The sequence below is a fragment of the Manis pentadactyla genome, chromosome 8 (assembly GCF_030020395.1).
Source record: "Manis pentadactyla isolate mManPen7 chromosome 8, mManPen7.hap1, whole genome shotgun sequence".
Taxonomy (NCBI): Eukaryota; Metazoa; Chordata; class Mammalia; order Pholidota; family Manidae; genus Manis; species Manis pentadactyla.
In genome coordinates, this window is record NC_080026.1 from 108,840,753 (window position 1) to 108,857,230 (window position 16,478).

General features: G+C 50.5%; 1 protein-coding gene across 5 annotated transcripts in view; it reads right to left on the reverse strand.

Annotated features, from left to right (window-relative positions):
- Positions 1–6,411, reverse strand: part of CRTAC1 (cartilage acidic protein 1) — a 155,885-nt gene extending 149,474 nt beyond the window's left edge. For 2 of the 5 annotated variants that reach the window (XM_036886492.2, XM_036886491.2), the window contains exon 1: positions 6,259–6,409. The gene's annotated coding sequence lies outside the window, so the exon portion shown is untranslated. Of the gene's footprint in view, positions 1–6,258 lie in introns of all 5 variants that reach the window. The other 3 variants (XM_036886496.2, XM_036886494.2, XM_036886495.2) reach the window with 3 other exon arrangements.
- Positions 6,412–16,478: the final 10,067 nt, after the last annotated feature.

Below are 16,478 nucleotides of genomic sequence, written 5' to 3' on the forward strand. Positions count from 1 at the left end.
CAGAAGCTGAGGGGCTTGTCACAGACATGCACAGGGAGGGGTGTAACCTCAGTCTTCTAAGCCAAGTCTAGAGTGACTTCCTACCTCCAATCCTGAGCACAAGAAGGGCAAGACCAGGGACAGGCCTTCTATGAAAAACCCCAACCACGGCTGCTCCCACCAGTCCTGCAAGAGCTCCTCTGCCCATCCAGGGAGCGCGTCGGGCTCCAAGGCCTGCTCCCCATCCTGAAAGCTGTCTCAGGATCTGCTTGACAGGGTAGGTCTTTACAGACAGACATCACCAGAGGGCAGGGTGGGGCTGTCCTTGGAGACACCTCCACTTGGGGGCTGCTCTCCAGGGAGGTGGAGGCTGTGGTTAGGAAGCCCCTGCAACCCTTCCTCTGGTAGCAGGACACCCCGAGCTCAGCAGTGATTCCCATGGCCTTGTCGCTGTACTTGTGGGGTGCAAACAAAGATAAGAGTAACTGGAAACAACAGGAAGGGTCATTTCACACTCTCTGCACTCACGATCCTTCTGCGGCTAATTAAAGTAATATGTCAAAACGTCCCCTGGAAGAGATCTTTAAGAATATGTCTGTTAAGTAAACAAGGTTTTACTATTAATGACATGCCTTCCCATTCCTCCTTGAAGTTCCCTGCAGAACTTTCCTGTGCCAGGAGGGCTGAGCAGGAAAGGGTAGAGGAGAAGCCGCCACCTCCCCTTCTCAGAAGGAGTCGGGACAAATCCAGTCCCTTGTCATTCAGGGAGCTATCAGTTTCTCCTCCGGATGTTGATCAGATTTCCTGGGCTGGAACCAATTTACAGGGCCTGGGTACTGGAATTTTTCCAAGAAGAAAACACTTTGCTTCTAACAAAGTCAACATGATTTCTTTCAAGGAAAATTTTTTTCTTTTTTTTTAAAGTGCCTGGGGTTTTTGAAGGGCAAATCTTTGGACTTTTCTGTAAAGATAATGATTATGATATATTTATCATTTGCTAAGACCACCCACCATGACACACACACTCACAGAGAGGCATGGGGGTGGGGGTATGATGCACCCAGTATTACACAATGAGTCAGTAGCAGAGCCAGAAATAGAACTTTCCAAACTCCCAAATTCTTAATAATAGCAATATTAATAATAGTCTCTTTCTAGTTTTCTAAGTGTTTTCACAGCTCTCCTATAATCTTCACAACATCTTTGAGAGAGGCTGGTTAAGTCAGTCTCAGGAGACAGCAGCAGATCTGAGTTCCAGACCAGCTTTGACACTTGCTTGCTGTGTGACCCTGGCTGGTCTCTTTACCTTTCCAGCTGGCAGTTAGTGTCCTTACCTGTGAAATGGGAGAGTTGGATGAGAACACTTCTAAAATCTCTCCCACCCCTGACATGCTATGATTCTATGCTGGAATGCTCTAGCCCAGGGGTTCTCAGCCTTGGCACTACTAACATTTTTAGGGCAGACAATTCTTTATGGGGGGCTCTCCTGTGCACTGTGTGATGTTCAGCCTTATCCCTCACCTCTACCCACTGGATGCCAGTAGCACCCCACACCTCAGTCATGACAGCCAAAAATGCACCAGACATTGCCAAATATCTGGGAGGCAAAGTAACTCCTCTAGTCACTGACAAAGGACTTTGATAAGTTCAAGATCATGAGTGGTTCAGTGGAAGAAGGTCTTCCTGGACCCTTCTCTTCCCCAAACCCTTCATATTTTTTGCATACTTTTCAAAAACAACCTCCAAGTCCTTTGCTGCTTCTCATTTCTTAAACGCCCTCAGTGGTCCAGGGTGTGTTTTGTGTGATAATGAACCAATTGATTTCATACTTTCTCCTAAGGAGAGTTTACAGGTTTATGTCCCCTAAGCAACCAGCCAGGCTCCCCAGAAATCCCTCGCCAGCCCTGGCTGGCCCGGAAGCCTGTATCTGCAGCCTGCAGGAGGCTCCGTGAGCATGGATTTGTCAGCACTCTTAAATCACTGGGCTCCGAGGAAGGCTTCTCCCAGCACAGAGATCCCTCCTTAGGAATCAATAGCTCAGGGCCTTCCATCACATTCAGAATTATCCTGGGACCTGTAAAATTTCTTTCCCCCAAGCATGGTGGAACCCCAAAATTAAAACCCCAAGGTGGGGAAGGGAAGAAGGCAACAAGGGAGCCCTGCCAAGAAAGCCTTGTCGGTTGGCCCAGATGTTGCTGTCAGCAGAGACTGACGTGCAAACCTGGACACTCATGCTCACGTGCTGGGAAAAGGAAGCCTCAGAATGGTTCCCAGTGATCCCACAGTATCCCCTTCCAGCTGAATGCCTCCTTACATCTTATCTAAGGCAGAGGCATGTTAAAGACTATCTTCCCTGATCTTCACTTTCCTGCCCTCATCACCATTTTACAGAGGAGGAAACTGAGGCATGCAGAGGGTAAGTGGTTTGTCCAAGGTCTCTAAGCCAGTGAGTGGGGGAGCCAGATGCTAAGCCTGTATCCTTTCCACTATGCTGGACTGCCTTCCCAATGAGAATGGGGTAAGAATCAACAGTCTAGTGTGCTCATGAAAGGGGTGACTTCTTTTCTCAGTGTCTAATGCCACTTCTCAAACTGTAGATCCTTCTTCCCCCCAATTCACATAAAAGCCCACAGATCCTGTGCTATAGCTGTATTTTACATAATTATAATCCTCTTCTTATCTAGACTAGACCAAGCCTTGGGAATGCAGGCAAATTTCTTCAGCTGAAGCCAGGAACTGCAACCACAGCCTCTAGGAACCCCACTTTCAAGGAGGGGGCTGTTGTTCTCTGGTAGTTCACATTATCCTGTCACCTCCTTGCTCCCGCTGAAGACGAAGACCAACTTGTCTGTGAGCCTGAAGGAGATGAGGAAGCTCAAGCATCTTCCCTGGCAACAAGCATCCCTTGGGTGAGCCTTACGGACAGAGGAGGATCTGCCTCTCAAAATTCTGGCTTTGCAGCAGTGGTTCCTCCTGAAGGTTGCCATCAAGTCTGCTGAGGCTCCAAGGGGAAGCCAGAGGAGCTCAAGGCAGTGTGCAAAGGAGCAGGGTGGGGAGAGAAGAGGGGGCAGCCCACAGGCCACTCAGCAAACCTTCCCAGGGCCCAGCTCAGATGTCAACAGCCAGACTCACAAAACAGAAAAAGGGCGATGGAAATGGTAGAGTCTTCTAGGTTACCCCAGAAGCACTAACATGAGGATTTTGCAAAAACAGAACATTCTAGCACTCTGACCTTGAGCTGGGAACAGCAAGAATGGGGAAGTGGGCAAATACTGGTTAGAGTCTCCATTTCATCCAGGATCTGAATTTTGGAGGTCCCATAGGCAGCGGTGTGACTGCAGGACAGAGACCCCATTCCAGCATGCCTTCACAGAGGAAAGGAAGAACTCCAGCCTGGTTCTAAGACTATGGAGAAGGACTGGGCACTTCTCATTCTTAAATGAAAGGATGGAAACCTGGAGTTACATTTCTTTTGCCTAAAAGACCACTTGAACAATGAGCTACAATAGTGGAGGAAAAGGAAGGAATAATTAGCAATTTCTATTACCTGTATATGTACATTACATACAAAAATTTCTAATACCTGTTCATATACAAGAAGTTAGCACTTCACCTCTTCACTCTGAATAACTGATCTGAAGGAAATTTCCCCAAATTTACTAAATTTATTAATTCACCTATGCCTGACCAGTCAGCAATTGTGAGTACCTATTGTGCAGAGAGCACGTATCCATTTCCATAGGAAAGAGGAAGCAGGTCACAGGAGTGGAAAGAGCTCTGAGTAGAGAACTGGGAACCCTAGAATCTAGCTCTGTCTCTTCCAGCAAATAGCCATGTGACCTTGGGCAAGATACTTGCCTTGACTGGGCTTCAGTTTTCTCATCTGTAAATGAAGTACTGTGAGTGTTGGGGATGGGATGGGGTTTGTTCTAGATGCGCTTCAAGTATCCTCTCATCTAGCTCTTAATGCTCTTGGGCTCTAGGAGCCTTTAATGAGTTCAAAGAACAACCGAGGCCAAGCACAAAAGAATGACCTTGGTGGATGAGGCTGTGAGCCAGCTTTTCCTTGGAATGCTGTACTTGCACCTGCCCCATTGCATCTGAGATCACAGGACCACCTGAAGTCCAGCAAGCATGTGGCAAAAGGGCTCCAGTCATGAAAGTGACGGTTGCGGCCTATGAGCTTGCTTAAAGCATTAAGTTACTGCAGTCAGTACAGGGCAGAAAGTGGCAAAGTCAGTGGTCCACTGCTGGGTGCTTTTGGTGCCCCCTACTGGACACAAAGGAGCCTGCTTTTACTTTTAAGTTTCCATCACCTCGGCAGGTGCAAGAAGATTGAGAACAAGAGACTGTCACAACCTCTTTAATAGGATTGCCTTCCTGGTAGGTGGTCCTCTCTCTATAAGAGACTGTATTTCACTCCCTAGAATTACACAGGCCATTGGTCCACACATTCGCAGGGGCACTTCTGTACAGCAATAAGACATCTTAACTAAACATCGAGGTGCCAAGTAATAAACATCAGGGTTTAGAGCACCAGGTACAGCCCAGATAGAGAGAAGGGAAGAAAGAGCAACAAGCAGGTATGTTTCTGTACAAAGCCCCAATGGAAAGAAGGTCAGAAAATGCAGGAAAAAAATGTTGACTGCAGGCATAGGGTGTAGCTGGGTTTGGGGGTATGGATTGATAGCCCCCTAAAAGATCTCCAGGCTGAAGCAGTTATCCTAGGAGTTCAAAAACTCATCCATATTCAGGGATGGGGCATGAATGAAGGATATAGCCCCAACTGAGCAGCCCACCTTTGACCTTCTCCGGAGTCCATCTGTCCCAACTGGAAACCAGAATATTCTAATTGTGGTCCACTCTGCCAGCATCAAGACCCTAAATACCCTTCTTAAGTTGCCTCTTAAAATGACTTTAGGACCTGCTGCCAGAAGGATGTTCTTAATCAAGTCAGAGGGAGAGAAAATGCTTCCCCAAGGGCCATACTGGAACAACTGCCATGTTCCTACTTTTCCATCATTCACCTCCCTTTCCTCATGGCTGAGAGGTACAGTGTGACTCTGAATTTGCTTTAATTCAGTCTCGGCTATCTCCAGCCCCATGTCAGAAGGGTAAAAAAAAATCTTCCATCAATAGTATTTCTCTTCCCACAATTCTCCCCTGATTGAAGACGGCACTACAGAGCTGTCCCCTATTCCTGGAACTCTCCTCCCTTCTTTTCCATCTGACTTCACCTGGAAAGTCCTGCACCCATCCCTGAAGACACCTCAAGTGTGACTCAAGAATGTGTCCTGCCTGGAGAGCCGAAGCACCTCCTGGGAGGCACAGAAGACACACCAGCTGCACACCCCACTACAGCAGCAGTATTCATTAGTCATTCCCAAAGGAAGGGGAGCACCCCCGCCCCACTATCCTAGGATCATTTCGCTGGCCACTCTGGAAGGCTCCCACCCAGGCTGGAATGACTTTGGATTCTTGAGTTGGTTTCTGCAGAAACGGGACTAACCAGAGCTCCCAAATACTGTATTGCAAAGAAGAGCGCTGCATTGCTGGGCATGCCCCCAGGCCCGGCTTGCTGACCCACCGAAGTCTCCATGTGCCCCCACGGGGCCAAGGAGGACCCCCAGTTCCCCTGGAATGCCTGAGGCTGGCTTGCCTGAAACAGGCTGAAAGCAAGGAGACCACACCTCGGCCCAGGAAAGACAGCCGGCAGCTACGCCGCTCGGGGCTGGCTGCCGGAGCTCTCTGCCACCCAGCGCTGTGCCCGGGGAGCTCAGCTTCCCTGGGGAAGAAGCGCCAGCTCCTCGGGTGTCTTCCCCATTCTGGAAGCGTAGGCACCCGGCCGAAGCCAGTAGCTTCCTCGGGCCGGAGCTGAACCCGCCTTGCTGGGTGACTCCAATACGGCCAGCACATTCCCTCCTCACCCTCTCCGTCTCGGTTCCAGCCCCGGTGCCTCCTCCCCAAACAGCTGACCTCCAGCGCACCCCAACACCGTGCCAGCTCTGCCAGCCATCGTCCCCACACCTCCGCTCCCATCTCTCCTCTACCTCCAGCCGGGCGCCAGCCTTGCCCCCACCCCGCGGGGGAGGCTGTGTGCGCCAGTCGAGTCCTGTGCCTCTTGGCAAGTTGGAAGCAAAGCCTCCGCCGCCTTCGCGGTCTCCGCCTTCCCTGGTCCCCGGGCGGCATCCCCGCCACCCCTGCTGGCAAATGGGGAGGTGCGCTTAGGGCGGGAGAAACTTTGTCTGAGGGGGTGGGAGCACCGGGGCGGGTACTCACACCGGGGTCAGCGCTCGGAGCCACCCTCGGGCTCTCTCAGCCCCACCGCCTGGGGGCGTCGGAGCACGGGCGCTCGCTGCCGCCTCTGCCGCTGCCGCCTCCCAGCTTCCAGCCCCGGGTCCCGGGCTGGCCTCGAGCCTCCCGCCCCGACGCCGCTCGCTCGCTTTATACAACTCCACTCGAGCGCGCCGGGGCTTATGTAAAGGTTGGCGGAGACCCGCAGCCAATGGCGCTGCAGCTGGAGCTGGGGGCCCGGGGGTGGGGGTCGCCCGCGCGGCCAATCGCGGCCTGGGGAGCCCGGGGAGCCGGGTGGGGGAAGGGGGCGCCTCCCCGCACTGATTTAGGAGCCGGGATTGCGGTGGCAGCAGCCGGCAGCCCGGCCGGCCCGGCGCGGCAGGCGTTGGAGTGGGCGGCGGCGCAGGCGGCGGCGAGGGCGGGCGCCCCCCGCGCCCCTCCGCTGCGTCGCGTAACCTTCAGGAGGCAGCGGGGCCTGGCGAGGAGGGGCGCAGGGCCCCGGGCCGGCGGGAAGCAGGAGTCCCTCGGGAGGAAGCGCCGGGAAGGAAGGCATGAGGGAGAGGAGGGCGGCGAGCGCCGGGGCCGCCGCTGCGCGCAGGGCCGAGGGTGGCGGCGGGAGCAGCGGCGCTGCCTTCCCTTTACACCCCAGATAGCGATCTGGCGTCGCCCGGCCGGGCTGGAGCTGCCGCGCAAGCCGCGCTGATGGCGAGATTTCGCGCTGCGGAGCGAGCGCCGAGCCGATCCTTATCCGGGCAGGGAACGTGTCCGAGCGCCTCCCGGGGACTGCTCAGTATGGAGAGCGAAGCTTCGCGACGGCCCCAGAGGGCGGGGAACGGGCGAGCACAGCTCGGAGATCAGGCGCGGCGGCGGTGGCGGCTGCGAGCAGCATCTCCTCCCCCAAGTCCCCCGCCCGCCCGCGGGCAGTGCCCCCACCCCACCCCGCCTAGCCCCCCGCCCCGGCACTGCGGGGGCTGAGCCCGGCCCACCCACTCTCGTCCTGTGTGTCTTTCCAGCCTCCCTCAGCTATGCTCACACGTACGGGTTCTCCCCTCTCGGCCCCTGCCGCTGCGGTGGGCGGGATGGTCTAGCCTCTCCAGACCAGGCGCGGTGGGGCTAAGCTTGGAAACAATGCACTTGGTCAGCAGTGCCCTGGATACCCGTGTTCAGGGCAGAAAATGGGCCTACGTCGATAACACTCCGAAGTCAAGTCCCTTGTTTTGCCTTTAAAATAGAGCCTGGCACATACTAAACGCTCACTAAGGATTTAATGAATGAATTTTGAGCTTCCATGAAGAAGGTATTTGGGTCTCTGAAAGCTGGGGCACAGGGCTTTGAAAGAGAAAGACCCAAGAACATTCCCATCTACTACTGATACCTTTGTGACCATCACCCTGGCGTCTGGGCATTTGACTCTTAAAATGACTCCAATGTGTTCTTTTATGAAGGGTGGCGCTGCCATTCAGCGCCTGGTCCCAGACCCAGTTATCCCCAGATTTTGAGCTGAACTACTCGGACCTACTTTGGGCCGTTTTCAGGTTTCTGTGATCGCCCTTTGGAAAGGAATAGCTAAGTACAGGCAGTCTTTCTAGCTTTATGGACCCCCGTCTAGTTTAGGTTCTTAACCCTTTGAGGGTTGTGGACCCTTTTAAGAATCTGTCAAAAACTACTGAATCCTTTCTCTAGAAAAATATACAAACACACACATTTACACACAAACACACGCACACACACACCCCGGGAGTATAATTTCAGGATCAGCAGGAACCATGATGTCTCTTGGGGGCTCTGCCCATGTCAAACCTGTTTCTGTAGGGGTCTAGGGCAATCATTTATAATCATCCTCCTTTGGGGATCACAGAACCCTTTTAAGCCTTTCAAGAATCTGATTAATGGTAGGAGCCTGTTTCTCAGAAAATGTTCATGCGCATACTTAAACACATGTTGGCATGCCATTTTAGGGAGTTTATGGATCCTTAAAACCTTATCTAGGGCCCTGGATTAAGAACCTTCACCTAGCAGCAAAAAGTCTCTGCCCCAAGGGCACACCTGATCTCCAGCTCTCTCTATAAGGAGCTTGGTCAGCTCTCACCCTGTTGCTTCATGCCACCACCCTGTTCTAGGGGCATCTGAGTCATGTGGTGATGGCTCTGGCACCTGAGAGACCATCTCCACACTTGTCTCTGTATCTTGGTCCTTGCTACCCTCTTAGTGTGGAAATAAGTTGCAGGTTGTCATATTCTGTCTGATCTACAAGAGCTCCTTAGCCAGAAACTCCCAACTCAGGGAGACAGCAAGTGAGTGGTAATTAACCGGTTTCACTCAATCCCAAGCATCTGAGCACACCTTTCTTGGTTTTTGTTCTCACCTCTCTCTCTGCTGAGAAGCTGTGAGCAGCAGCCCCAGCTGTGGAGCCTCACCTCACCTAAACCCGACAGATTTAGTAACTTGCTTGGTAATTATCAGCATCAGTCATCCAGATGTGAAAAGGCTCTCTGCACAAAACAGCTCTATAATTATCGCACACTGTCCTGCAGCCAGCTAAGTAAGGGCACAATGGACCAGAGGTGCTGGGGGAGGACAGAGAAATGCAGGAAATGATGGAGACATTCTCTCCAGGGAGTTATCCAGGGAATGTGGTCTGGTTTCTGCACTTGAGCTCGTGAGGGTTGAGCCATTGGGCAAGGAGTCCTGGTCCTATAATTTCTAGTTCCTCTGGGGTCCTCCACATGCCTTCACTCAATTCATGTCTGTGTCCACTCAGAGCTCCAGCCCTCCCTGCCCATCACACTGAAGACGTTCTGCCCTCACAAACTGCCCAGCCACACCGTGCTTTCTCGAGCACATGCACGCTGTTATGGACTGCACTGGGTCCCCCTCAAATTCATATGTTGATACCTTAACTTCCAATGTGACTGTATTTTGAGACAGGCCCTTTAAGGAGGTTAAGGTCAAATGAGGTCATAGAGTAGAACCCTAATCCTTAGGCTGGGTGCCCTTATAAGAAAAGAGAGACTCCAGAGATCTTCCTCTGACTGGTCATGCACAGAAAAAAGGTCACATGAGGACACAGGCCGAGGTGGCCATCTGCAAGTCCAGCAGAGGCCTCCGAAGAAACCAAACCTGCCAGCACCTTGACCTAGGGCTTCTGGCCTCCTTCTGTGAAAAAAGAATTTTCTGTTGTTTAGCCACCCACTCTGTGGTATTTTGTCATAGCAGCCGGAGCAGACTAAGACACGTGTGTTTTCAACACACTCCTTTCCCCATCCAGCTCGTACATTCTCCTCCCAATACTTGGATGCCAGCCTTCTCCACCCTAATGAAGTCTCTCTCCATATTGTCCCCCTCCAAACCTTGTCCATGTTTACCTGGAACACTTGCCTAAAATGTTTTCTCATCTTTCAACACCTAAACTGAGTCTCAACTTCCACACCACCTTTGAAAACTGCTCTGGCCAGTGAGCTTTGCCTTTCAGCTCTCTTGCAGGTCTGCAATATCTTAGCACTCTGTTACGCAAGTTGTCCTGGTTTTTCCCTAATTGTTTCTTATGGGTAAAACTTGACCTTCCTATCAGGGTGAAAGCCCCTTTAAGTCCAGAGTTTGTACCTTATACTTGACTACCTCATAGAACCCTGCATGAAACTGGGCACAGAGTGAACACACAGTGTTTGCTGATTAATTTATTCCAATGAAACATACTACTTTCGAAAGAAAAATGCAAGAAAGGTTACATAGCACTTCATTCTCTGAAAGCTGGACATTTTGTGTGTGTCATTTCAGTTATCTCGAAAGCCTGTTGGATCAGGAACTAGCTCTGTCTTATAGCCCAGGCTACAGGAGGGGTTATAAAACTTACTCAGAGTCACACTAAGTCAAACCTTTTTTCTCCAAATCAGATTTGCTGTCCTTGGTTTCCTTGTGATCCTCTGATCTACTTGGCTGTATTCTCATTCTCCAGATGGAGAGAAAATGTCAGGGAATCTCAGATCTTAGAGAGGCTTCTGTTCCAACAGATTTGTTGCAAAAGAACAGAGAGGTTTGTAGAGTTCTTCAAGTCAATATCAGAAACCCTTGAAGCCAGAGCATTTGGGAATAAAGATACTGTACATTCTGAAACATCACCTATGAGATCTTGGAAAGCATCTTGTAAGTGGCCATTTTAATATTTCTGCAGTGAAATACATGAATGTTCACACTAAGTAGGTGTGAGGATAAAGTAGCTTCATGTTAGTTAGTTTGGATCCAGATTTGTCACCAGATGAGTTTTGGCACCAAACTTGCAAAAAAAAAAAAAAAAAAGAAAATCCACCTTTTGATTTCAGAGATTTGGGAATTTGGAACTGCAGATAAGGGATTGCGGAATGATATTTCAGTCTTGGTTGTCCCCAAAGAAATGAGTGTTTCATGAGGGTGTCAGCAGTAGCCAAAGAGAAACCATGGCGTGGATGAAGTGTGGAGTTGAAGGAACTGTGAGGAAACAACCCCTTCTCAAGCCAACTACTGTCGGGCTGTAGGCCCTTTTTTCTAAGGAGCACATATTTATCAGGTGGCTGGTGAGTTTCAGATGCACTTGTGGTAACAGTGGCTTTTCAGAGGGGAGCACATGCTACTGGCAAACCTCTCCAGGTAGAGGGGCAGAACTGGCAAAGGGAGACTAGGTAAAGGAGGACATTACAGAATCCTAGAAAAGTCTGGTTACGAGGGTCAGAGCCTCGTAGGGTTGGGGGGAGTCTGGGAGCAGTGATGCAGGCAGAGGCCGGGTCATCCTGTTTGTCTGTACCCAAGTGGCCTAGGTGCTTTGAGGTTTTCCTGCACTGTAGTGGGTGGCTTTGCAATCTGAGGGGCTGGCTGGCTGAAGAGGGACAGTAAAGGGGAAAGCCGTGATGGGCCCCTGCCTGCACAGCTCTCTATGCCTGCTTGACATGCTCAGCCAGCAGTACCATCCATGGTCAGGGCTCCCTGGAGCCCAAGGTCAACAACAGGGAAGCTTCATCTCGAATCTAAGGCTAGTCTTGTTGCTCACCGTGGTCTTACTCTGCCTTTGTTCCCAGCTGCCCTTACCCCTTTTTCTTCTGACAGAGCTCTGTCTGGCACCCCCAGGGTCTCTATCTCGCTCTCCCATTTGGGTATCCTACTCTAAGACCCTGCTTCCCAGGGACTAGGGTTCTGGGGTCCAGATAATACTCTACTTCCCCTCCCATGGCTGAGTCTTTACCACCTGCTGCCTCACATTCCTGACATCAACTTCTTTCTGGAGCCTCTGCCAACTGTCTCACGCCAGCTCCCTTGGACACGCCCCCAACCTGGCCTCACTCCTTCCCACCACCAGCTGACAGGCCCTCCCCAGATCCTAGCCCTGCCTCTATGGGTAGATCTTCATCCAGGGTACAGTCCCTCCTGATCTGGCAGAGCCAGTTGCTAACCCAGCCAGTTTCTGACAGATAGGAGCTCATGGACATGGTTTAAAGAAGGGAAAAACTCCAAACCTTTAACAGCTGGAGTGGGAGCTGTGGGAGCTGCTGGGCTAGGGTCCCCTGGCCAGTGTTATCCTAAGGGAAGAGAGAGAAATGGGTGAAAAGTGAACAGGGAAGGAAGGTAATCAGGAGGGAGTGAATAAAAGGAGGCAAAGAATCAGGGGGAGAGAGAAAGGAAGGGAGGATGTTAGGAGAGGAAGCCAATGATGGTGGGAGAATGTTTCTAGTGTCTTGAATGTCTAAACTGCGTGTGAAGATCTTGTCATCAACATAGGGTCAAGCATTGACACAAAAGAAATTGGAAAGGGTGATTGAGCCAGGGTGCATGTGCAGTGGGGGCCTGGGAGAGAGGGAGGGGACACAGGGAAAAGAAAGAGGGAGGAATGAGCAGATAGACTATCCTGGGAGCAGGTAAGTTGGAAGTGGAAAGCTGATAAGAACAGCTGGGCAAGAATTGGTAGCATCCAGGGAAAAGAATCCATGTTTGAAGTTTGCAAGGGACACGATTTCTGATGACTCCATCCTGATTTCATTAACCAGAGTTTGCTGGGCACTCCATTCCCCCACCACCTGTTTCTGCAACTCTTGTTTCTTCCCTGATTTGTCCTAAAACTCCACCTTCAACTTGACATCAGATTCCATTAAAGATAGAATGGAATTCTCAGGTTCAGCTTCAGGGTGCCAAAGTATTGTTATGACCTGGCAGATAAAATGAGGATAATAAAGCCCATTACAGGGCTTTGATAAGGAACACATGAGATAATGTATGCAAAGCACTTAGCAGAGCACCTGCTATGTATTGAGTGCTCCGTAAATGATAACTATTGTCATTCCTCTTCTCTTTCCTCCAATCTCTGTGCCCAACCTGTCATCTCCACCTGCCTGTCCTTCCTTTGAAATGCCACTCATCTCTCTCTTCACTCCCAGACCTTAAGCACTTCACATTTGTATTCCTACAAGAGCAGATGTGTGGGTCCCCTGCCGACATATGCTTCCCACCCAATCTATAGTAATCCTTTCATTTGTGCAGCACTTTACAGAATTAAAAAAATCCTTATTAATGTTTATTTCTGAGAAAGACACATAAAGGAAGGCTCAGAAAGGTAAAGTGGTTTGCCCAATGTGGCACAGCTAATAAAAAGCAGAGCTGAGATGCAAATTTAAGTCTCTTAGCATTGCCCACTATCCACAGAGTCAAGTACACAACAGCTTCTTTCATAGCACTGTTTTGAGGATAGAGGATAGAGAGGTTTTATATTTCCCATAAATATCTTAGGGTCTGGCCTACAAGAGGCCTTTAACCAGTGTCAGGTGATTCACTTCATCCAGGCATGCAAAGGAGGGTCACCCTTGGCTCAGCCCCACCTCCATGGTGGAAGGGTCCACTCTGCTTCAGGGGTGCTCTGCTCACACCTCAGAAGCTGAAGCAGAGCCCTGACCCAGACAGTGTATGTGGTAGATGGAGGATGACCAAAAGCCAAGCAGCATTCCACACTCTGGTGAGCAAGGAGAAAATCATGAGGAATTATGGTTGTTTAAGTGTAGCTCAAACTACAGAGAATAAAACCAACGCCATGTTCACTGCAACAGAAAGGAATCGAGGTTTCATGAAACGAAGGCTTTCTTCTCCATGAGAGTTGTGAGGTGTGAGAACAGGATTCCTGCAGAGGTCATAGAAACTGCTCTCCTGGAGGTCTTTAAGAGCTGGAGGACAATTCACTTTCCAGCACGAGGTGGATATGGCTGTGTACCAGTATGTGCATATAAGCCTGGGGCACAGGCAGCAGGATGGAGGGTTTAGGACCATCCCAGGAGGCAGGCAAGAGCTCAAAGGCTGGGCCAGGAGTCAGGGCAGGGAGGGAAGGGCAGGCCCCAGGGAGGCAGGGGGTCTAAGGAGCAGGCAACAAGAACAGCAGGAATAGCAGATGGAGTTCTGAGTGGAGAGCCCTGCAGGCTGTTTGTTGTCTGATCTGTCCAATTACTTCCTGCTGGCTGGGCCAGTGGGCGCTGCAGCATGGAGGGAAGGAGCTCTTTCTGGACCTTCAGGAGCTGATTGGACCGAACGGCCAAATGCCAAACATTCTGAAGTTCAGCAGGGTGCAAAGGCTAGCCCACCAAAATATTAAATATAAGTAACTGAACTTAAAGATGCCTTCCACTGTGCTCCTTAAAAAAGGGTGTTTGGGGAGTATTTCCAGGACCACAAATGACCCCAGAGAACAGTGCCACATCTTCCTGGAGAATCCACTTTTACTAGAAGATGTGTTAGGGGCAGGGAGCAAGAGGAGTGGTAGGTTATTTAACTGGTAAGAAATTGAAAATACACTTTTCATGTCAATAAATCTGGATATATCATGTAGATGAATGCAAAATTGTTTGCATTATACTTTAGACAAAAGACTCTCAGGCTTCCAGTTGGATCCCTGGGGTTGTGATAACCCTCTCTTCTGCTTTTAGAGTATTTTGGTAGAAAAGTTTTATCAGGGCTGCTGTAGTATTTACAAACCATTGTCTCCTATGCTATCTCATCGGAATAGTCAAAAAACATTTAAGCACTTTCTGTGGGGCACGCAATATGCCTTCTATGACCAGGAAGCGGGTATTTATATTCTACCAGTAGTAGAGTTGAAGAAGCAGGCCCAAGTAGCCCATCCCCAACCAAATTCTCATGTGGGTTAGGAATGTGGGTGCTCTTTTTTTTTGGCATGCATGCCTCTTCTAGTGTGCATTCTACCCTTTCCCATGACTGCGATTCCTCCCCACGCCTGCTCCCTGCCATTAAGCAGTTTCACAGCACTCAATGCTGCATGCTCCCTCCTGAGAGCCTTCTGGGCAGGAGGGTCAGGTCCAGAGCAAATGCGAAGCCCAGGAAATCCAACTAGTGCCTTTAATTATGATTATGACATGCTGTGCACACACTTACACATGGGGACATTAGCACAGAGTCACCAACATTCCCAGGTCACAGGCAGAGTGTCCAGTTCCCAGGTTCGGACCAGCAGGAGTTCCAGCTCAATGCATAGCCTAGGGGCATCTGGTGCAATCAATTCACTGCTTGGCCCAGGATGGATGGGTCACCAGCAAGCATTTATCCAGGACTTGTTAGGTGTGGGCTCTGTGTCAGGCTACTGGGGGAACAAAGATAAATCAGACCTTCTCTGCCTTCAAGGAGCTTACAATACAGTGGGGAGTTGATGCCCAACTCGTGCAGAAAGAGAGGGATTATGATGGGGCTGGGGGAACATGATCAGCAGGTGATGCCCCTCCTCCTGCATCCTGCAACCCCCACCTGGGAACTGGGCAGATGTTTCCCTGACTCAGCTACTGTGTGCCTTCCCTCCCCATCTCCACGTGGCACTCTCCCCTCTCCCTGCCTATTCATGGTCTTCTGGGAGCTCATCCTTCGTCAAATGTTCCCAGGAGTCACCATGGCTTGTGTCCGCAAGGTCATCTGCCTACACTGCTTTACAAATGGTAACAGCGCACACTGACGCTACGCTTACCTGTCCTGGGAGCAGTTCATGCACTTTGACAGTTTTAATCATCCCAACAAGGCTATGATTCTATTATTAAGCCCATTTTATAGATGAAAAAGCTCAGGTTCAGTCACCAGCAAGTACATGGCAAAGCTAGGACTGTCACTCCAGCACACTCTAGACAACCTCTAGCCATTCCACATTGTACCTTACTGGGACCTCACAATGGTACCAGCATTTAAGTATGGGCAGTTGGGGCCCAGAACCATCAAATGCACTACCAAGTTTGATTGGTCTGCAGGTAAGGGGAGACTAGAATCCAGGTCTGACTCTTAGCCCAGTGTTCTTTCCATTACATTTTGTTGCTTAAATCAGAAAATATTCCCTGTGTACTTCCGGTAACCCTGTGCCCAACCAGTTTTTGTGTCTTTCCACTTTCCTATTGGATGAAAACAAGGACGGCACAGTCCTGACCAAGCACTGGAGACACTAGGAAAATGTCTTGAAAGACTGCCACCTGGTGGCTTCCTTGATGGTGGCGGCTGAAACTGGACCCAGGGCCTACTAGCCTTGGTCCTGGGAGTCCACGACAAAAAGTTCCTAAGAGAAGTACAATTTATTGACCACTGACTGCACTCCCGGCACTGTGCTGAGCTCTTTCAGTGGCTCTTCTCATTTATGCTTCTCAGTAACCATTTGAGGTTGATCTATCATCATCATCCCCATTTCAAAGATGAGGAAGCTGAGGCTCAGAAGTTAAGTAACCTGTTCAAGGTCATGTTGCTGGTAAATCTTAAAACTGGAACTGAAGTCCAAGTTTGCTGACCCCCAAGTGCCTCTTCTACCAAAGTACCCTCATCCTGCCTCCCACCCTTGTACCACTGGCCACTGCCTACCTCTCCCATCTCAATCCTGCACCTCTCTGAGCTGCAGTCACTCTGACCTTCTCTCTCTTCTTCAAGCTCATTCTCATGCAGGGCCTTTGCACCTGCTGTGCCCTCTGCCTAGGACGTTTTCTCCAGTTTACCCATCACTGTTTCTCATGTGGATAAAATGAGAGTTCCTGTGGCCAGGATTCTCACCTGGCCCTGGTTGACTAGCTCACTGCATACCTGTGGGCAATACATGGCTGTTGACTCTATATAAAGAGCTCTGCCCAGTGCTCTGGGCGTGACATGGTGGCATGGCTGCAAGGCTGCAGGAGAGCAGAGGAGAGGTTGGAGCGGTGGCAGTGCCGAGGACAGAGGCCCAGAGGACG